At 33.6% G+C, this 18849-nt stretch overlaps 1 protein-coding gene across 7 annotated transcripts in view; it reads right to left on the minus strand.

Moving 5' to 3' along the window:
- The window catches only part of Aplf (aprataxin and PNKP like factor), a 113956-nt gene that overhangs the window by 9789 nt on the left and 85318 nt on the right, over positions 1-18849 (minus strand). The gene's annotated exons all lie outside the window — the stretch shown is intronic.

Raw genomic sequence — 18849 nt, forward strand, 5'->3', positions numbered from 1 at the left:
ATGAAAAATAACAACTTTTTGAAGATGAGAAATATTCCTTAAGATAAGTTTTTAGTCTGCCTGCTGCGCAAGGGCAAGGACCCGAGTTCAATCCCTGGAACCAAAAAAAAAAAAAAGATAGTTTTTAGTAAGTACTGAATCAAGCCATAGACCTTCTCTTTTTTGGGCTAAATAACCTCATTTTTCTTTTCATTTGGGAAAATAGTAGGTTATATACAGATTTAAGTTTTTCTGTAAATCCTCCCATTCAATTTTATACTTCCACACCTATTCTATAAAAATAGCCAAAGTTCCAGGAAGCATTCCTCTAACCTCTGACATAGTCTATGAATCACAGGATGTAAATACTAGGGATGATCTCAGAGAGGTTAGTTCGCTGCCTTAGGTGGCAGATGAGCAATGTAACCCTAAGGTGGTAAAGTTCTTGCCCAGGGTCTGAGCATTCCAACTTAGGTAGCGGCAATATTAAGAGAGAGAGGTCCAGGCAAATTTATGAACTGGATTAAAGAAACATTTCTATAATAATCAGATGATTAAATGTCTCATTTATAAATTTCTGTATGGGATTTCATTGAAAAATTCCTAGATTATTATTTTTTAAAAGTGTATGCTTTGTGTTTAAAATCTTTCATTAAAAATTATACTTTAAAAGTATATTATTTTTCTCCTCTGTGCCTTCTGCACTGAGGTACTGATGAACAAAGTAAAATAATTTCTAATCATACAGAACCATTTGCTTAAATCCCTGGCCCTCATTTGCTTTATACATATTTGTCTTCTTGTTTTAGCAGTGCTTAATATTTTACATTTGCTCCAAATACTTTTTTCATCATCATAATTTGTTAGCCAGTAGGAAATAATTACAAAAACCTAACTTTAAACAAGTTGATAAAATCCAAAAATAAGAGTACTGCTGTTTGAGAAGTGTGGTGACAAGGGAACCTATTTTCCACAGGCTCTAACTAGAGTTGTAACTCCTTAGGTTCAATCACCTCTCAAAGAAAACCCTATCCAGGCATGGTGGCACATGCCTGTAATCTCTACTTGAGAGACTGAGCCAGGAAGACTGCAAGTTTGAGCCCAGCCTGGGCAACTTATGAAGAAAAACATGGAGGTGGGAAGAAGATGAGTTCCAGTAAAAACTCTGGAATCTCTATAACACTGTTGAACAGACCTTTCTGTAATGAGAAAACTTTTCCCTTTCTGTCCTGTCGAGTACAGTAGACACTGACAATATGTGGTCATTAAGAACTTGAAATGTAGCCAAGAGAGCTGAGGACCTGAATTTTAAATTTAATTTTGATTAATTAACAGTTAAATGTAAGTAGTCATATGTGGCTAGTATGGCTATCATATTGAACAATACGAAGAAAAGGAAATAGAACAGAGGAAAGGAAATAGAAAAAACAAGAAAAGGAAATAGATCCTCCTTGCCAAGCCAAGATTAATTTAAAATTAGATTAACTTAACACCTCCAAACATTCTCTTACAGACTGACCTCCCCAAAAAAGCAAAAATCTTATAGATAGAAGTGCTATTATTGAAAGTAGAAGTATAGGGACTAAAATCTGATTAGGGTGATGTCTACAATTAGAGTTCTAGCTTGGCCACCTGCCTATTGGCTGTCTAAGCTTCAGTTCATCTATTTTAAAAAGGGAGTAACAATAGAACCTATACTCAGATGAAACTGCTGTGAAATTCCATGAGGCAAAACAGTAAGCCCTTAGTCTACAGGCTTGGTAGGTGGTCAGTAACTAACATTTGTCATCGATTCATTCTTCGCTTTTTCAAAAAATAGTCACAAAGTACTAATTATATGTCAGGGGCTGTGTCAGAGTCAGTGACATTCCTTATGGCTACTACTACAACATTTTAAGAATAACTTTTCCTACAATATGAGCATTAAGCAGTGCAGGAGTGCACTGCAGTTAATTATGGACATAACTCAACAGTTTTGAGAAGTGGAAAAGATTCTACATAAGCTTGTGTAGTTGGTGTAATTAACCCAAATTTTACTTGTTGATGGAAAAGAAACTTCAAACTTGAAAAAATAAAATGGACAACTTGGATGTGATGAAGAGAGCTGCAAATAAACAAAGCTACATTGATGATTTGTGGAATGATCTTTCCTTAGTAGACATGCTGGCTTGTCAAATTCAGTCCTTATTAAAGTACAATTAATGCTGGGCATCAGGGAAGAAGGAACAAAAGAATGGATGACATTAATACCAAAGGATTCTTCACTTTTAATGTGGGAAAAAATATCACTGGTCATTTGAGGCTTTTTTGGATAACAATTCCTTTTGAAAAATAATTCAAACCTACTAATACATGTACAAGAAAGAACACTGAAATTCCATATACTTTGAGATTCTCCAAATGTTAACATTCTACATGGATGCCTACCTGTCTACCCAGAGTAACCTGAGATCCAAAAGCCTTTCCTCTTCCTTTTAAATATGTTTGCATACTTCAGGTCCCACATGGTCCTTATCTTTTCCCAGTTTGCCCTTAACTATTGAGCAGGATTACTAACGGTTAAATATGGTCTGAATTGTTTGCTAGTAGGGCCTCCTGCAAATGCTCTTTTAGGACTCTTAAGTAACTAAATGTTGGTCTTTAAAAACAAGTGAAGAAATGAAATCAAGGGAATTAACATTGAGACTCAAGTAGTTTATAACCTCATACTGGTTAAGATTGCTGATCTCAGTTGTCAGGCTAGAAAAATTAAAAGGCACAATAATGCTAAAAGGGAAAGTGAAGATACAGTATCAGAAAACAGAGGATACAGGTTTAACCTTAAAAGTTTTAGGTGAGGCTTCCCCAATTTGTAGTAACTTGGGATACACCCACAGTTGTATTCACAAATTCTCATTTACATCCTCTAACTTCACACTCTTCCTAGGAAAAGGAAAGCCATTTCAGAATAAATGAATGAATAAGAAAAAAGTACTATAGTTGCATATTCCAAAAAAGGGCTGAAAATGTATTATGAAATTTTATGTTCAAAAAAATGAAAGAAAATTATCAGCTCCATGTGTAGATTTTCATCTGCCTAAGGAGAAAATATTTTTCTTCGAGGAACTGGTAACTAGTTAAGTTGGTGCTTTTCCATATTTAACTTAGACACCAAAATTCCCATTAAAACAAAAGAATATCAGTAAAAATTGTGCTAGCTATTTTATTGACAATAAAGACAAATAGCCTCTGTGACAGGTTCAAAAGTATCCTGGTTTGGGTATTTTAAAAATTATTTTATTTTATTTTATTTATTTATTTTTTGGTACCAGGAATCCAACTCAGGGACTCCTGCTTGCCAGGCAGATGCTGTGCTGCTGAGGTACATTCCAGGCACCTCTTTTTTTTTTTTTATGATAAATACAACTCATAACCTTGACTAGTAATGAGAAAATGAGCTCAAACAGAAAAAAGTACATCACATGCAAAGACACACATTCAAAATGCAAACAAATTTTAGATATGTTTGGTTTACATATCAATTTAAATGTTAAAATAAGTGTTCTAAGTGCTAAATTCTTAAATTATCCTCACCTTCAAAGTCTTTCATAATTTCAGCCCCAAACCTTGGAGCCCAATCTTTCATTTCCACTCTAGGGGAGGAGTTTTTAGTTCTTTCTCATTGATGGCACTTGCTCACACCCTGTTTGCCAAGAATATTCCCCTAACTGCACTGCCTAGATTCAAATCATACCTCTTTAGGAAAGCAACTTTGAAAATCACTGGGGAATAGATCCAGAATGTATTGTCTATATTTACCATTTGGTACTTATCTCATAACTTCTAGTACTGTCATCTGAATTTCTGTAGATTCTGTATGTGAGATCGATCATGAAGTATTTGTTTTTATCTGTCTGGCTTTTTTTACTTAACATAATGTCCTCCTGGTTCCTACAGTTTGTCAAAAATGACAGGATTTCTCTTTTTTAAGGTCAAATGGTATTGAAATACATATACACATACACATTTAGATTGAGACTCTACCTTGGCTATTGTGAACAATGCTGCAATAAAGAAAGGAATGCAGATACCTCTTCCATACAATGATTTCATTTCCTTTAACTATATACCCGGTAGTGAGATTGCTGGGTTATATGCCAGTTCCATTTTAATTTCTGAGAATTCTCCGTATTGTTTTCAGTAATGGCTAAACTAATTTACATTCTCACCAAAAGTGTACAAGGGTTCCCTTTTCTCTACATCCTTACCAACATTTATCTTTCATGTTTCTAATAATAGCCATTTTAATTTGTATTTTCCTGGTGATTAGCAATGTTGAACATTTTTCATATTTCAGGAGGATACTTGTATGTCTTTTGAGATACATCTATTCAGATTCTTTGCCTATTTTTAAAAATTGGGTTATTAGTTTTCTTGCCATTGAGCCACTTATATATTTTGAATACTAATCCATTATCAAATATATGATTTGTAAATGCATTACTTTCTCCAATTCTGTAGGTTGTCTCTTCACTCTGTTGACTGTTTCCTTGGCTGTACAAAAGCTTTTAATTTAATACAATTTTATTTGTCTACCTTTGCTTTGGGAGTCACATCTAAAACTCTGTTGCAGGAACCAGTGTCATAGAGCTTTTTGCTTGTTTTCTAGTAGTTTTACAGTTTTGGGTCTTACATTTTAGTTTTTAATTCATTGTTAGTTTTTATATATGGTATGAGATAAGGGTCTAATTTCATTCTTCTACATGTAGATATCCAGTTTTTATTGAAGAGATCATCCCTTCTCCACTGTGTGCTCCTAACATCTTTGTCAATTATCAACTAGCAATAAAAGTGTAAATTTGTTTATGAGCTTTCTAATTTTTGCCATTGGTCTATATGTCTGTTTTTATACCAGTAGCATGTTGCTGTAATCACTGTAGCTATGAAATGTATTTTTGAAATCAGGTATTATGATATGATACCTCCAGCTTTGTTCATTCTGACCATTTGGAGTCTCAGTGATTGTGTACAAATTTTAAGTTTTTTTCCTATTTCTGTGAAGAATGCCATTGAAATTTTTATGAATACTTGGATCACTCTGGGTAATGTGGACATTTTTAACAATATTGATTCTTCCGATCCATGAATACAAGAGATTATTCCATGTGCTTGTGTCTTATTTGAGTTTTTCATCAATATTTTAGTTGTCAGTATACATGCGTTTTACCTTCTCTGTTAAATTTATTTATTTTGTAGCTATTTTTAATAGGATTGCTTTCTCAATTTCTTTTTTGGAGAGTTCATTATTAATATATACAAATGCTACTGATTTTTGTATACTGATTTTACACCTTATGTCTTTACTGAATTCATTTCCTACCTCTAACAGCTTTTTGGTGTAATCTTGAAAGTTAGATATTCTTCAAAGTTAGTTAGATTTCATTAATACATCAATAATTGTGTCATTTGCTATATTTTTCTATTACATAGGAAAAATATATGAGGTAATCAAGATATGCAATGAATGCTTAAAGTTTTAAAAATTTATTACAGTAAAAGATACATTGCCACAATCCCCTCAAAATATTTAAAATAATCTTTCTTGCTTCTGACACACTATTCCATCATTCTTGGCAATGTATCTTTTACTGTAGAAGGTTTTTGATTTAAACAGTCACCATAGTTTTTGACCTTCACTTGTATACTTTATTTTCCTTTTACTATTTAAAAAAATTATTGCTTATACAGCTTGGAAGCAGCCCAAGTGCCCATCAATTGGAAACTGGAAAAAGAAGATGTGGATTTTTTATAAAATGGAGAACTACTCAGCCACAAAGAACAAAAAACTAGAGTCATTTATAGCTAAATGGATGCATATCGAGGCCATACTCTTAAGTGAAATAAATAGGACACACATGTGTAAATACTGAATAGTTTCTCTAGTGTGAGAAACTGAGAGTCTAAATAAGGGTTAAAATGATTAAAATGAATAATGAATAATTGATAATTTGAAATAAGAAAAAAGGTCCAAAGACGTAGGGGTGAAGGGAGGGGAAGGGGAAAGGAAAGAAGGGAAAGGAAAAACTATGAGAAAAGAAAAACAAATGGAAATGAAGTCTATGTAAATAGGGAAGGGTGGAGGGGGTGAAGGGCGCACAGGTAATGCAGGAAAAAAATGAGAACCAAGATACATCATGTACAGGTACAAGTACCCAATAATAAATGTAAATGAATTGTATACCTAAAATGTACCCATAAAAGAATTTAAGAAAAAAAAATTATTGACTAGAAGAACTTGAGTCATTTGTAACACAAACAGAAGTTTTAAATTCTTCCTAGAGTATACAAGAGTTTCTAATGATACTGAGGCTGAAAATGAGCTTTCTTTAGTTAATGCTAATACTTATGTTTTCTACTAAACCCTAAATCATGGATGCTGATTTTTTTAGAAATTGATCCTTTGAAAAGCAATTTTACTATTGTACATATCCCAGAGAATGCCTACTCTTATTAGGCTGAAAAGACTGTACTCACAAAGTTAATATCAAAGTACTCATTGGATCTTTTCACATAAACCTAAGACTAAAATACATTAGAATTTCCTGCCATTAACAAATCATATTAGGGAAGCTCCCCAACGCCATCCCACGCTCCTAGGGCAGAGAAGGTAAGCCGGTCCCTGCACCCAGAAGGAAGTTCCCCCTCCCCCATCCCAAGCTCCTAGGGCAGAGAGGCTGAGCCGTGCAGGCACCAGAAGCACACCCCCTCATGCCCCATGGAAATAAGAAGACACGGAAACAAACTCAAAAACAGACTTCCAGATCACCTACAGTAACCCCAAAGGGAAACAAGATGGAATAATCTGATACTCAACCACCTGGACTCTCTGAACTGGCAACAAAAGAGAATCTGGGAAAAATGAAATCAGAAATAATTACTCAGATAACAGCAAAGATTGTGCTCATGGTGCAAGACATGATTAATAAATCTAGAGAGGACACAGATGAAAAAATAGAGGATCTGAGGAACATGATGGAATCCCAACATAGGAAACAAATGGAATCCATAAAACAGATGCAAATAGATTTCCAGGAGATTAAAAACTCCATCGAAAGTCTGCACACCAGAATGAACCAATGTGAGGATAGAATTTCTGATACGGAAGATAAGATTGCAATTAGTGACCAGGAAAAGAAAAATTGCTCTAAAATTGTAAGGGAACACGAGAAATCAATCCAGCAGCTGCTAGATGGGGCAAAGAAGAATAACATAAGACTGATCAGAGTCAATGAAGAAACAGAAGAGAGTGCAGATGACATAAAAAAACTGTTCACAGAAGTGATGGCAGAAAACTTCCCAAGCAGGGGAAAAGAACTTGACATTCAGATAAGTGAGGCATATAGGACTCCAGCTAGCCTTAATCAAAAAAAATCTACACATAGGCATATAATAGTTAGGATTCCAGAAATCCAACAGAAGAACAAAATTCTACAAGCAGTGAGAGAAAAGAAACAAATCACATACAAAGGAAAGCCCATCAGAATCACAGCAGACTTCTCAATGCAAACCCTCAAGGCAAGAAGAGCTTGGAGTGATGTATTTCAAGCCCTAAAGGAAAACGGCCTCCAACCAGATTGATGTACCCTGCAAAACTATCTTTCAAAATTGATGGAGAAATAAGATACTTTCATGATAAAGAGCACCTCAGGAACTTCATGAATACCAAACCGGCTCTCCAAAAAATTTTAGACAATAGCCTAGGAAAAGACAATGAGGATCACAACCCCAGGAAACCCAGCAGAATGAATCCACTGGGCATGACAAATTAACTGCAAAGGGGGAGAATCCAACAAAAAGAAAAAGCCATGACAAGGCTTTTAAAACTTTTAACTTCATCTCCCTAGTGAGTGTATAATTCAATCTTGTTACTGTACTGATTAGTATTTTTCTGATTCTAGAGTTGCACAACTTTTCTTGTGCTATACTGGCTATTTATCATCTTCTTATGTCTACTTTTTAATTGGGTTGTCTATTAATGAGCTGTAAGAGTTCTTTATATATTCTGGTCATAGGTTATATGCATTGTAAATATGGTCTGTTTAAGGACTACTCTTCATTTTAATGATGTCATTTAAAGTTCTCAATTTTGATGGAATCTCATTTATCAATTTTTTCTTTTATACATCATGCTTTTTGTATCCTAGGAAGTTCTTGCCTACCCTAAATTCATAAACATTTTCCCTTATAATTTCTTCTTAAAGTTTTATACTTTTAGGCTTTCATATTTAGGTTCACAGATCCCTTCAAGTTATTTTCATGTATGGAAATAAAGGGTTGAGGTTAATTTTTTACCTCTTCCTTGGGTCTTGAATTGAGTTTATATTCTACAAAATGCTAATGTTAAATAATCTTTCAAAACTCAGTGGACCATATATGTGTGGTTCTATTTCTAGATTCTGTTTTATTCCAATGATCTATATATCTTTCCTTATACCAACACTGCCTTGATTACTGTAGCTTTAGAAGAAGTCTTAAAATTAGGTACTAAACATCTTCCAACACTGTTTTTGTTTTTGTTTTAACTTTTCTAGGTCCTTTGCACTCCTACATAGCTTTTAAATTTCAATATCCAATTCTTCATTTATAGCACGTATACACAGACTTGAATTTTTATATATACCTTGTGTTTTCTAATTCTGCTAAATTCAAGTACAAGTTCTAGGGGCTCCTAGAGATTTCTTAGTATTTTCTCTGTAGGTGATCATTTCATCTGCATATAAAGATTTTGCTTCTACCTTGCCAATCCTATCCTAATTGTGTCATTTTATCGCCAGACTGTTTTGGTTGGGCCTAGGTTTCAAAGTGTAATTGACAGATAAAGGGTAAGCATATCTGCCCTTGTTCCCTACCTTAAGGAGAAAGTATTGTATCTTCTCCATTCATATAAGGCATTCTCGCTGGAAGTATGAAGTACATGTCTTTAATCTGCTGAGAAGGTTCTGTTCTACTTCTAGTCTCCTGATAGCTTTGACCATGAACAGTTGTAGAATTTAGTCCAATACTTTTTCTCCAACTAGTGACAGGATCATATGGCTTTCTCCTTTCCTCTGTTAAAATGATGACTTTTGGGGGTGCATCTTCCAATGCTGAACCAACACTGCCATCCCTATAACAAAACCACCTTCTACATACTGCCAGATCTGACTTCTAATAGTTTGTTTTGTTAAACAAATTTCTATCTATGTTCACACTCTTTTCTTCTATTATCTTTATCCAGTTTTAGGATTAGCACAATGTTGAGTTCCTAAAATGAGGGGAGAAGTGTTCCTTCTTCTTTCTGCTTTAATTGTTTGATGTAATTTATCAGTTAAAATGTATATGAGCCTGCTGTTGTCATATAGGTAGGTTTTCAAGCTAGGAATATACTTTCTTTAATAGGTGCTATTCAAATTTTATATTTCCTCCAGAGTTAGTTTCATTAATTTGTCTTCCAAGGTACTTCTTCGAAGTTGTCAAATTTATTTCAAAAAAGATTTTTGAAATATGCTTTCTATATCCTTTTAAATTCTGTAAAATCTGCGGTAATGTCTCCTAGATATTGATACTGTAATTTAAAAAATGTATAATTGATATTGTGTAATAGCAAGAAAGGTCTAAAGGAGCAGGGGAAGTGGGAGGGGTAGGGGAAAGGAAAAAAGGGAAAAGAAAAAAATATGAGAAAGGGGAAAAAATGGAAACAAAGTCTTCGCAAATAGGGAAGGGTGGAGGGGGTGAAGGGAGGGCAGGGGAATGGTAAAAAAATAAGAACCAAGATACTCATGTAATGGTACAAGATTCCAATGATGAATGTAACTGTATTTTATACCTAAAATGTACCAATAAACTTAATGGGAAAAAAATCAAAATTAAAAAATAAATAAATAAATAAAAATAAATTTAAAAAACAAATCATATTACTTCCCCAGGAAACAATGAAATGCTGACAATCATATTAATAAGAGTCCATTGCAATCAGGTTCCTGCGATACAGACTGTTCAGCATTGTAAGACACTTCGCTCTAGTCAATCAATCACTCAGGTCAACTAGGAACACAGATGCTTAAAAAAAGAGATACCATTGCATCTTGGACCTGTTCTCATATGGCTTATTAAACTTCAGATCACTTGCAGTATGTTATGGAAGGAGTTCAGGTTTCAGAATCAGAACAACTGAGCCTGAATTCAAACTAAACCATTTATTAGTTGTGTAACTTTAGGAGTCCTTTGAAACAAGCTTTTTTTCATTGCAAAGCAAAGGTAACACTAGCTGTCTCACATGGGGATGTTGCAGCGGTAGATGAAGTAATACATATAAACACTAGTAGGCTATTAATCATTTTACATGTGTAAGTTATCTTTATAGATATAAAAATTAATTTCATTTTAAGGTATTCAACAACAGCTGGAAATCCTATATGCTAGTAAAAGTAACAGGAAATTAATACCAAGTGGCTGTTTCCCTCTATAATACATACAATCTTGGTTTGCCCCAACCATATTTCACACATTTACATAATTACTTCTAACATTTGGCTATGTATATTCCTTTTTTAAAAGTCAGTTATTTCATAATAGGGCAAAAATGTATTTTTCACATAACCTTGAATTCTGGCTAAGTGGCAACTATGTACAGCTCTTTGAAGGTACAGAAGATTTTTAAATAATTTTGAAGGCCAATGCCAAATTCCACCCAAATCTTTTTCCTAATAAGGAGTGGAATTACTTAATCAAACTTCATTCATAAAAGATTTACATAAACTTTTTCACAAATGGAATTTTCTGCAACTCAGCAGGTCTCAAAAACCCTTTCTGTTTTTTTTCACTGATGCCCTTATTAACAGTAATGTTTTAGTTACAAATATAAAACTATATGTCATAAATACACCAGGTTTTTGTGTTATGTCTTAAAATATATATTTACTAAACATTATTGATTCACAAAATAGGTACATAAATAATAAAAAGTTGAAGTAATAGTATAATTAAAAATTATAAGAAGGGTTGGTAGTATAGCAGTTACCTAGCATGTGCAAGGTCCTGGCTTTGATCTCTAGTACCACAAAACAAATGAACACCTATAGGAAACAGTGTTGTATAAATTTTTCCATTATTATAAATACTTAATAGTCTTTGTAATTATAATGAGCCAATGGACAATTTGACCCTTTCTAATATTACCTGATGATGATCCCACAATGACTGAAAAGAAACAGAGTAGTTCCTATGGCCACCTATGTCATTCAGAAAATCAATAAAATTTTATTGAATACTTACTATGTACTAAGGACTGTTCTAAGTCCCAAAGACCAGTAGTGAGCAAATAGGCTCCATTTTCATGAGGATATATATATCCACAAATGATTTCCAGGAAGAAAACTAAAGCAAAGGGTACAGAGAGTGACTGAGCATGGAGATGTGGGTAGGTGCTTAGGTAGAAAGGTCAGAAGATGCTTCTGAGGAGTGTATGTATCCCAGAAGAAGAACACTCCAGGAAGAGAAAAACCAAATGTCGTTTTATTTGCTAAGGCTTTATAGTGGAAACAAGCTGGAGTATTTGGAAAAACACACAGATTGGTATAGTTTAAGGGGAATGAAGGAAAATAATAGGAAGTCTAATAAGAACTTTGTTATGGGAAAACATTAGGTTTTTGAATAAGAAAACAACACACTTAGACTTATCTTTAAAGAATTACTCTGGTTGCTATGTGGAAAGTAAACTAGAGAAGGTCAGGAGAGAAAATAAGGATATCAGGAACCCACTCAGTACTCCAGGTAAGGTAGTGGTTATGACTGAAATGTACAGGCTGAGGACTTAAAAAGCGATCATAACCCTAATATATTCTTAAGGTTGAAATGACGGGACTGAATGAATGGTGGTGAGAGAAGAATCAAGGGTGTCTCTCGGTTGTAGGCCTGAATATTGTTCAATGGTGCAGCCATCTACTGAGATGGCAAATACTTAGAGGAGAGTTGTTTGCATGAAAGTTATGTTTTGGATAAATCTGGACTACCTGTATTGTAACCAAGAAAAGTTATTTAAACATATGAATCCAAAACCATTAAGTTAAACTAGCTCACCTACAAGTGACTGTGATATCTTCTAGGCTCTGTGATATCTACAAGTAGGAAAGAAGAGATAACAAAGAAGGCTAAACTTAGTTGACTTCAGGAACATAACTATATTGTTTTCTGCTCTAGATTTCTCTACCGAGTGGAAGACTCCAGAGCCACACAATCCAATCCCTGTGTTTTCCATGTTTCTAAGAGAAATTCAAGCACAAGAAAATCAAATGACTTATATAAAGTTAAGCTACAGAATTAGCATATCATAATCTAAGTACCTAAGTCAGCTGATTTAAAAAACCATTATCCATTTGTCATAGAGAACACACCTAAGGATTAAGCAGACAATGGTAGCAAGAATAGAATATGTTTATTTACTTCCAGAAAACTGGCAGCTTAATAGCATGATTTTAAATGAACCTAAAGAACCACTTTACAATTTCCTGAAGTACTAATACATGTTTATGCTCATTATTTACTCAAAAATAGTCATCTTATTTTTTTGTTCTATCAAAAAGTAAATAATGTAGGGCTGGGGATTTACCTCAGTAGTTCTGGCACCTACCTTGCAAGTGCAAGGTCCCAAGTTTGATCCCTGGTACCCCCCCAATAAATAAATAAATAAATAATGTATCTTGCATTTTTAAAAGAAACATCTATTTTAAAACCTGAGGCAGGGGCCAGGGATTTAGCTCAGTGGTACCGCTGCCTGCCTTGCAAGCAGAAGGACCCAAGTTCGATCTCTGGTACCAAAACAACAACAACAAAAAGCCTGAGGCAAAATCACAAACCCCACATTACCAAATTAAGGTCTCAAATTTAGGAGAAAAAGGAGAATAAATACAGTCTTTATTAAGTAATAAAGGAATAAACCAGCATGAAATAATAAAGTATTCAATCCTGCTGCATATACATAGCCAATTTTCCCAGCACCTTTTGCTGAACAGGCTATCTTTCCTCTAACATATGTTTTGGCCCCTTTGTCTAAGATTAAATAGCTGAATGTTGGTATTTTGATTGGATTACACTGAGTCTACATATGAGTTTTGGGAGTATGGCCATTTTGACAGTATTCGGTTCTGCCTATTCAGGAACAGGGAATATCATTCCATTTTCTCATGTCCTCTTCAATCTCCTTTTTCAGAGTACTATAATTTTCTTTGTAGAGGTCTTTCACTTCCTTGGTTAGGTTAATTCCTAGGTATTTAATTTTTCTCAATACTACTGTGAATGGTTACTATTTTCCTAATTTTTTCTCATCGAGTTAATTATTGGCATATATGAATGCTACTGATTTTTGTGTGATTTTGTATCTTGCTACATGGCTGAAATTGGTTATTAATTCTAAGAGTTTGGGGGTAGAATTCTCTGGGTCTCCTATTTAGAGTATGATGTCATCTTCAAATAATGATAATTTGACTTATTCTTTTCCTATATGTATCCCTTTTATTTCTTTTTCTTGCCTGGTTTCTCTGGTCAATGTTTTGAGTACCATGTTGAACAGTGGGCATGTCTGTCTTTTTCCTGATTTTTAGAGCTGGACTCATATCTCTTACCATGTACTGACTTAAAATCAAAGTGGACCAAAGATCTAAATATTAATATAGAATCTACTGGAAGATAAAATAGGTAAAGTACTTTAAGTCATAGGGGTAGGCAAGGACTTTGTGAACAGAACTCCACTTGCACAAGAAATAACAGCAAGAATCAACAAATGGGATTATATCAAGTTAAAAAGCTTCTGTACAGCAAAAGAAACAATCAGTAGAATGAAGAGACAACTATAGAATGTGAAAAAAAATTTGCCAGTTATTTCTCAGACAGAGGACTAATATCTAGAATATATAAAGAACTCAAAAAAATTGGACCACCTAAAATAAAAGACCCAATCAAAAAATTGGCAAGTGAAATGAACAAACATTTCTCAGAAGAAATACAAATGGCCAACAAACACATGAAAAAATGTACATCATCTCTAGCCATGGAAAAAATGCATATTAAAAAAATCTTAAGATTTCATCTTACATGAGAAAGAATGGCAATCTTCAAGAAATCAAGTAATAACAAATGCTGGTGTGGTTGTGGTGGAAAAGGAACCCTGCTACATTGTTGGTGGGAATGTGAACTAGTACAACCATTACAGAAATCAGTATGGAGATTTATCAAAGAACTAAAATTAGAAATTCCATTTGACCCAGCTATTCCCCTTATAGGAATCTTTTCAAAAGACTCAAATATCATATTACAGCAATACATACACACCAATGTTTATAGCAGCACAATTCATAATAGCTAAATCCTGGAAACAACCTGTATGTTCATCAACAGATGAATGGGTAAAGAAAATGTGATATCTATACATAATGGAATACTATTTAGCTATAACACTGGAGGCATTTGTAGGAAAATGGATACACCTGGAAAATACAATGTTAAGTGAAATAAATCAGACACACAAACTTAAATATCATATGGTATCTCTCACTTGAATAAGGTAAAGTACAAATAAAGACAAAAATAAAGGACTGATAGAAAGAAACAGGGAGACAGATCTTTTGCAAATGGGAAGGGGTCCAGGAGACCAAGGGTGTGGGGAGGAGGAGAAGGGAAGTAAAAGATGTTAAGATGTGTCGTGCACATGTACCAAATACCCACAGTGAATGTAAACACTGTATGTCATAAACATGAATTAAAAATAAGAACAATAATAATGAAACTGAGGAAAGGGGATTTAGAGATGGAGGGAGGGAAGTGGGGAAGGGAAGGGGATTTTTAAAAGAATCAAGATATATTATACACATATACCTACTCCCAAGATGAATGTAAACTTTATGTACTACAAACATGTACTAATAAAATAAATTTTAAAAAATTAACAACTATTACATTTTTTAAAATTCAATGAAAATCACACAGAAAAAAACTCTCAAAACTTTTCTATATGTATAACACTAAGTATAACAAAAAATAAATTTATTATCATGAAAATGAATGTATATTTAAAGAAATATGAAAGAAAACAAAATACAGAAGACATTCCAGTATATTTTTCAAGGATACATGAATATAATTGATGCTATTACTATGATCTGAGGGAAGTTTACAAAAAATTTACAGCTAAGTCTTACATAAAACTGTGTAGCAAATGATTAATATTATTACACATAAGTAAACAACTATAAGCATATATATTTTTTAAAAATTAATTAGGTTTGCAGCAAAATATTTTGTTCTTTCACAATATACAAGCCATGTTGCAGATCAACATTACATCAATAGCACTTATAGTTGGTAACTGATATGCCTCCTTATGTCATCCCTGTTGAAGACATAATTTATTTTAGAAAAGGGCATTGGCTTCTGAAAGGCATCAACATTTTCATCTGCATGACACATGACTACCTAAAATTTCATACATCTGAGATAATGTACACAAGTTTAACTTTACATCTTTGTAAGTTGGTTAAGCATAGATTCCATTCATTTTCATGTGTATGTTAGTGCTTAATTTAGGAAGTATGAATCAGAGTAACACACCGGACAAAGCCCTATTATTCATCAAAGAAAGTGAATGAGGCAGAGGCAGGGACAGCAATCACTGGGTTATGCTGGGCATTATGTATCTAATGTTCTAATTCAGACAAATGCCTTAAACTAATGAAAACCATTAAACTGAGTTTTCTGCCAAATAGCAGGGTATAGCAGAAAAGAAATAAAGTAGTTGAGTGGGAAAAATACTTCCGATGACAACACCTATTAGTGCTTTCAACTTACCATTTTTTCCAAGTAGAATTTAATTTTCTTAGATTAAAAAAGTATAACAAGTCAGGAAAATGTTAACAAGTATCTATAGTCTAGAAAAACATGAAATTTAATAACTATATATCCTTTTTTTAAAAAAAATCAGTATTCTACATTAATGGAGCTGTGGAAATCTGTATTTTTACTATAATATGCACTTATATATGTGATCAATATTTATTTTTCCCAGTTTTACTAGTGAGATGGAATGGCTGAAAATGAAACATACCCATACATGTGCAATCCTGTACTTACACATTTGCTCTATGCAGTGATAACACTTTGCCCCTGTATGACAATACTTGGAAATACAATAAAATACCCTTTAAACTTAAGAAGGTGGCATGTTGACTAATCTTTAACATGGTAGGCAACATCTGAGATCATCTAGATATATCAAAAAGAGAAAGTGACTTGCACACATTCAAGTGACTAAAATATAAGACTGGGAAGCAAAAAGTAAAAAATAAACACAGCATTTCATTTGAAATTAGTTTTACTGAGAATAATTCTTAATTTATTTTGTGAAGAAATTTTTTTATTTGCGGAAAAAAAAACATGTTGCAGCTCATGAATTTCATTCTCCTTCCAAATATCATCCATCATGGAAAACAAGCTTCGCACAACCCTACTTTTGGAATATATATTTTTCTACTTTTGTAAATGTAATAATTTTTTGTTGATTTTGGTGGGTGATTTGATTTGTGAAATGTCAGTACTTTTCTTCTGTGGCTATAGAAAAAAGCTGGATATATATACATGAAAACTTGCCTGAAAGCAAACTAAATTAGAACATTTTTATCATTCTGATAAAGTAGGCTTATTTTCTACCACAAAATAGTATATAGCTAATAAAATATTCCAAAGCTCAATAAAGAATAGGTTGATCATAATATAACATTGGTTCAGTTTAGCAATGATACAATATAAATCTATTGGACTTATTTATCTGCCTAACTAAAAATGACAATGTGACAAGAGAAGGTATATAAATATGTATTATGCTCCTGCAACTAGGTTTTTAGTACTCTATCTTGTTGACCTAGGACATTCATGATTTCTTGAAAATATCTTATCTGGAGGTTTTCTCTTCTTTCTTTTCAATACAAAATAGTATTTTGTTATTTAGTTAAGAAGACAATAACCAGCCAGACATGGTAGTGTACACCTATAATCCCAGAACTCTGGGAGGCTGAGGCAGGTGGATTGCAAGTTCAAGCTCAGCCTAGGAAACTTAGTGATATAGCAAGACTCTCTGTAAAAAAGAAAAAATTTAAAAAGGGATTAGGATGTAGCCCAGCATGAAGGCCCTGGGTTCAGGCCCCAGTACATGGTGGAGAGCATCATTAATACTTAGAAACACATGAGTACCAGTGGTCAGGCAAGGCTATGGAGAAATTTTGAACAGGACAAGGGAAAAGATGTGGTTCTGATCATACTAGCTTTAATCTTAGGCAGCTCAATCTATCTAGTTGCCATTTGCTTATTTTTAAAACAGCAGGCAGAATAAGCAATTGTACTTCACATTTTCTAAAAAGTCTCTCTGGACACCACAATTAAAATTAGCAAAAGGAAAAACCTTAAATTTTTATCTGCAACTAGAATCAGGCTGCAAGGTAGCTCAACAAATTAAAAAAAAAATCACACCTATATACATGTACTTTTAGATAGAGATATTACAGTTTGCCTAGTACATGCCGGCTGCTGGCTTGGGAGTAACTTTTCTTCACTTCTCCCTATTCTGGTGTCTTTTAAAGAGATTGATCCCATAGAGATAGCAGTTTTTGGTGGACTTAATCTTAGCAAGTCTCTGTACTTTATTTTCATTCTATTCAAGAGCAGACTTATTTGTATTTTGCTTCTGGAACAGATGTAGGGCACTTGGTGGAACAATATTCTTGTTTTAACAACTAGGAAAACCCCTGTCAAACTGTAAAAGTTACTTATATGACAGAATTATGGGAGCAATGAGAATTTCTGGTTATCTACAATTTCAGAACTAAAAAAAGCCCTACCTATGTGACTTGGTAATCACTACCTGTTTTCTTTCCTAAAGGCAGTTGTCAATTTATGCTGTGGGTTAAGGATGGCATTCGAGCCCAAACAGAAAAACTATATTTGAAGACAGAGAAACTAGAAAAGGTTTTTATGCTCTCAATGGAGTGTCATAGCAGTTTGGAAATTAAAGGACTCCCATACACAAAACATTTTTCCTAACAAATATTTGTTGAGCTCTTAGGATATGTGAGAAGCTAAAGGTCTGGTTTTAAAATTTCAAAGTCAGTCAGTATGAAACCTCCCACTCACATTGCATTTCAGGGGCAAAGACTCTCTAAAGAGAAGGTATCTTGTTAAAGGAACAAATAAGAAATAAAGAAGGTATTCAGGGTAGATTGTGTGTTTGTGTGTGTAACTTCCCTGATTACTAATGATATTGTATATTTTTCACATGTTTGTTCACTATTTGGATTTTCTTTAGGGGAAAAAGCTTGTATATGTCACTAACCAAAGAGCAATGACAATTTGAAATATCTTTTCATATGTCTGGATATACATACTCTACTGTCAGAAATGTGAGCTGCAAATACTAATCTCACCTTGTGGTTTTTCACTCTCTTAATATTGTCTGCTGATAAATTAAAAATATCTTAATTTTCATAGTCAAATAATTGAGTGTTCCCATTTTAATTACTGCATTATCTATCTTATTTTAGGAAATAATCCCTGCTCTGGGATCCATGAAACAATCCCTTTTTATTTATCTTTAAAGCCATACTGTTTTGTCTGTTTCTGGATCTATTCAGTTCCAGTCTTTTTACCTCATCTTTGTGCCCACATCACACTGTTTTAATTACCATAAGGTATAACAAGTCCTGCCACCTGTTCTTCATTATTTAAGGTTACAATGACTATTTCTGTCTCCTGCATATCCATATAAATTTGAGAATCACACTCTAAATTTCTACACAAAAGGTAGTATGATTCTGA

This window comes from Heterocephalus glaber, unplaced genomic scaffold (genome assembly GCF_053883595.1).
Source record: "Heterocephalus glaber isolate CG9 unplaced genomic scaffold, H.glaber_assembly_v1.0 deba00001457, whole genome shotgun sequence".
Classification (NCBI taxonomy): domain Eukaryota; kingdom Metazoa; phylum Chordata; class Mammalia; order Rodentia; family Bathyergidae; genus Heterocephalus; species Heterocephalus glaber.